Here is a 5,000-nt window from a genome sequence, read left to right on the forward strand (position 1 = left end):
TAGATTTTTGTAATTAGCAGACATATGTCATAAATAATTAGTTAAGTACGTGATATACAAATTACACACACACACACACACACACACACATTGGTACCTTTGTCACAAGGTCTGGTGGGCTATAGGCAGATGAGAGATTATTCATTATATAGAAACGAATATATTTTAAAAGGGTGAATGTAATTCATTGGAACAGGTTTCAATTCGATTGTCTTTATGGGGATGCCAATCTTACGATTTAAGAGATATTACGATTTATAGGTAGTCGGGTGGCCAAGGCACCAGCTGCTCGTTGAGATACTACCACTAGAAAATTATTGGGTCCTATGACTGGTCAGATACTACTACATTGGATCTATCTCTGGTTACGGCTCATTTGTCATTGTCTACACATACACCGAATAGTCTGGCCTACTCTTTCCACATGTTTCCGTTCCTCACTGGGCTATTTTTCCCTGTTGGGCCACTAGGCTTATAGCATTCTGCTTTTCCAACTAGGGCTCTAGCTTTGCAAATAATAATAATAATAATAATAATAATAATAATAATAATAATAATAATAAGGCTACGAGAGCGACCAAGACCTTCCATGTACACAAATAGGAAATGAAAAAGGAGAAATAAATAAAGAAAAATAACAGAAAAATCGAAAAATCGAAATTGAAATCTCGTCGACGTAATCCTTGGCCCAACACAAATGAAAACATTTAAAAGGAAAACATGACGAGGCTTTGATCCAAGTTATTTTATTCTTTAATTAGCTAATTCAAATTGTCTCTAAATGTTTGAAATGGATTTCCTCTCTTCCTTTGTTTACTGCTGCTGTCATTCCCAGCAACCTTGCGCATAAGCAAATTAAGCCCCTCGATTTTAGGGGAAAAAATTTCTTATACAGTTATTAGAAATAATTGAATCCCTTTTGAATATATATTATTTTGATAATTATATAATTTAAACTAATTTTGTATTCGAATTTAAATTTAAAGGGTTTTGTGAATAAAAATTACATAGAGATTCGAAATATCGTTATATTATTAATTTATTTTGATTGGTACTGCGCGTGCAATAATTATTGATGTCCGGTGTCCGAGATTTATCTATTCCTATTATTTTTGTTGTAAACCGATATAATATTTACCTTAATCAATGTAAACTACCTTCAAATCATAGCCTCCAACCAAGGCTTTATTATTTTTTTCTATCATAAATGTCTGAGTTGGTGGCTGGTGCAAGTTTGAAGATTAACTATTTATCCCATTTCACCATGAAATCTGTTGTGATGATATTAGTTCTTCTTCTTCTTCTTCTTCTTCTTTGTGTGCATCTTTTCCCACCTTTATGTGGGGTCGATGTTTCTGGCCAGCGTTCTCCATCTACCTCTGTCCCACACTTCATCACCGGTTAATATCTTTGATCGAAGGTCATCCTTGATACAGACCATCCACCCTCGCTTTGGTCTCCCTCTCCTTCTCCTTCCCAGTATCCCCATTTCCATCACTCTCCTCCCAATATACTGTTCATCTCTTCTCATGACATGACCATACCACCTCAGTCTACTTTCTTGGATCTTATCCTGTGGCATTAGAGATAGTTTATTTACCTAGATCGTGGCTGTCAGCTTGTTTCCACAACCATGGTTGAGCTAGTTTATTAACCTAGATCGTGGTTGTCAGCTTGTTTCCACAACCATGGTTGAGCTAGTTTATTTACCTAGATCGTGGCTGTCAGCTTGTTTCCACAACCATGGTTGAGCTAGTTTATTTACCTAGATCGTGGCTGTCAGCTTGTTTCCCCAACCATGGTTGAGCTAGTTTATTTACCTAGATCGTGGCTGTCAGCTTGTTTCCACAACCATGGTTGAGCTAGTTTATTTACCTAGATCGTGGCTGTCAGCTTGTTTCCACAACCATGGTTGAGCTAGTTTATTAACCTAGATCGTGGCTGTCAGCTTGTTTCCACAACCATGGTTGAGCTAGTTTATTTACCTAGATCGTGGCTGTCAGCTTGTTTCCACAACCATGGTTGAGCTAGTTTATTAACCTAGATCGTGGCTGTCAGCTTGTTCCACAACCATGGTTGAGCTAGTTTATTTACCTAGTTCGTGGCTGTCAGCTTGTTTCCCCAACCATGGTTGAGCTAGTTTATTTACCTAGATCGTGGCTGTCAGCTTGTTTCCACAACCATGGTTGAGCTAGTTTATTTACCTAGATTGTTGCTGTCAGCTTGTTTTCACAACCATGGTTGAGTTAGTTTATTAACCTAGATCGTGGCTGTCAGCTTGTTCCACAACCATGGTTGAGCTAGTTTATTTACCTAGTTCGTGGCTGTCAGCTTGTTTCCACAACCATGGTTGAGCTAGTTTATTAACCTAGATCGTGGCTGTCAGCTTGTTTCCACAACCATGGTTGAGCTAGTTTATTAACCTAGATCGTGGCTGTCAGCTTGTTTCCACAACCATGGTTGAGCTAGTTTATTTACCTAGTTCGTGGCTGTCAGCTTGTTTCCACAACCATGGTTGAGCTAGTTTATTAACCTAGATCGTGGCTGTCAGCTTGTTTCCACAACCATGGTTGAGCTAGTTTATTTACCTAGATCGTGGCTGTCAGCTTGTTTCCACAACCATGGTTGAGCTAGTTTATTAACCTAGACCATGGCTGCCAGCTTATTTCCACAACCACGGTAGCGCTAGTTTATTTACCTAGATCGTGGCTGTCAGCTTGTTTCCACAACCATGGTTGAGCTAGTTTATTAACCTAGACCATGGCTGCCAGCTTATTTCCACAACCACGGTAGCGCTAGTTTATTTACCTAGATCGTGGCTGTCAGCTTGTTTCCACAACCATGGTTGAGCTAGTTTATTTACCAAGACCATGGCTGCCAGCTTATTTCCACAACCACGGTTGCGCTAGTTTATTTACCTAGACCGTGGCTGTCAGCTGGTTTCCACAACCATGGTTGAGCTAGTTTATTAACCTAGATCGTGGCTGTCAGCTTGTTTCCACAACCATGGTTGAGCTAGTTTATTTACCTAGATCGTGGCTGTCAGCTTGTTTCCACAACCATGGTTGAGCTAGTTTATTAACCTAGACCATGGCTGCCAGCTTATTTCCACAACCACGGTAGCGCTAGTTTATTTACCTAGATCGTGGCTGTCAGCTTGTTTCCACAACCATGGTTGAGCTAGTTTATTAACCTAGACCATGGCTGCCAGCTTATTTCCACAACCACGGTTGCGCTAGTTTATTTACCTAGACCGTGGCTGTCAGCTGGTTTCCACAACCATGGTTGAGCTAGTTTATTAACCTAGATCGTGGCTGTCAGCTTGTTTCCACAACCATGGTTGAGCTAGTTTATTTACCTAGATCGTGGCTGTCAGCTTGTTTCCACAACCATGGTTGAGCTAGTTTATTAACCTAGATCGTGGCTGTCAGCTTGTTTCCAAAACCATGGTTGAGCTAGTTTATTTACCTAGATCGTGGCTGTCAGCTTGTTTCCACAACCATGGTTGAGCTAGTTTATTAACCTAGACCGTGGCTGTCAGCTTGTTTTCACAACCATGGTTGAGCTAGTTTATTTACCTAGATCGTGGCTGTCAGCTTGTTTCCACAACCATGGTTGAGCTAGTTTATTTACCTAGACCGTGGCTGTCAGCTTGTTTCCCCAACCATGGTTGAGCTAGTTTATTTACCTAGACCGTGGCTGTCAGCTTGTTTCCACAACCATGATTGAGCTAGTTTATTTACCTAGATCGTGGCTGTCAACTTGTTTCCACAACCATAGAAGTTTTCATTCAAGCTTTTCTTTTCTGTTTAGTCTATTTTGCAGACTATAAGAAATTTGGATATTTTAATAACGTACGTCGTTTATACATATAATTTAGCACAAGTCACTAAAAATCTAATACAATGTGTCAATTTGTATGCGATCTGAGAATACGTAACACACGTAAACCTCTAATTCGCTCATCCGCTTTAAATCTTCTGTTCCAGGATATCCCAAACTAGACAAACAGTGGAAGAAAAAATATCCTGCTTTCCTTGCCTGTCTTTATTCAAGTCAGGCAAGGCTCCTTGAGATTTAAAAGTCCTTGTAAAATATTTTTTTCCGAATTCTTCATTTTCATTTAGGCAATGCAGAATTATATTTTCTTCAATATGGGATTTACTTTTTAATTCTCATGATCTTACTGTCTGTTTTCGCTATAAAGGGTCCCGGAAGTTATTCATATATTAGATAATCTATGACGGATCTTATAAGATTTGGTTTATGAAAAGCTATGTTTAATAACAGCAGATTTGGAAATTGAAAATCATTCTCATTGTGTGATACTCTATAGATGGTGATAGAAAAGGTAAACATTTTATTCTTGTTCCAAAATTGGAAGTAATTCCTTTTCACTTTATTACTGAAAATACCTATAAGAGGATCATCATATTTACACTCTTAAGTTTTACCAAGATCTCTGTTGTGGCTATAGATTATATATATTATTATTTCAGTTTAGCTATGCTCACTGTAACAAAAATTCTCTTTAGAGTTAAAAATTATTTTCAAAAGGATGTAAATTATTTTGCAGTTTCTGTAAAGTCAATTCTATTGTGTGCGCTTTCTTGAAGGGTTCTTCTTTTCTTGAACTAGAAGTAATATCTATAATATCTGTAATTTTGTTTTTTGTTGGTTATTGTTTCCGATGAAAAATTTTTCCATCTACAATCTATATAATACATTTGATGTAAAAAAACGATTGTGCGTTTTTTTTTTTTTTTTTTTTTTTTTTTTAAATATTAATGTTTGAATGATTGGAAACTATTATAGATTTTTTTTTCCTATTTAGGAATTATAGTTGAGACAGTCCAAACCTGAATGAAGTAGAAGAGAAAAATAGTGGAGTCCCGAGTCCCTGTCTGGTAAGTAGTTTATTTTCATTCTTATATTGGTCAGCTTAAAGAAATGTTCATTATTTTTTGGCCTTGATTTTCATTGTATAATTATTGATGTAG

The 5,000-nt window shown here is 37.5% G+C and overlaps 1 protein-coding gene across 3 annotated transcripts in view; it reads left to right on the forward strand.

Annotated features, from left to right (window-relative positions):
- Hsl (hormone-sensitive lipase) overlaps positions 1-5,000 on the forward strand; it is a 455,124-nt gene that overhangs the window by 316,813 nt on the left and 133,311 nt on the right. For 2 of the 3 annotated variants that reach the window (XM_068349817.1, XM_068349815.1), the window contains exon 3: positions 4,835-4,907. The exons of the other annotated variant lie outside the window; for it this stretch is intronic. The gene's annotated coding sequence lies outside the window, so the exon portion shown is untranslated. The remainder of the gene's footprint in view (positions 1-4,834; positions 4,908-5,000) is intronic. 3 annotated transcript variants of the gene reach the window in all.

This window comes from Palaemon carinicauda, chromosome 26 (genome assembly GCF_036898095.1).
Source record: "Palaemon carinicauda isolate YSFRI2023 chromosome 26, ASM3689809v2, whole genome shotgun sequence".
Lineage (NCBI taxonomy): Eukaryota > Metazoa > Arthropoda > Malacostraca > Decapoda > Palaemonidae > Palaemon > Palaemon carinicauda.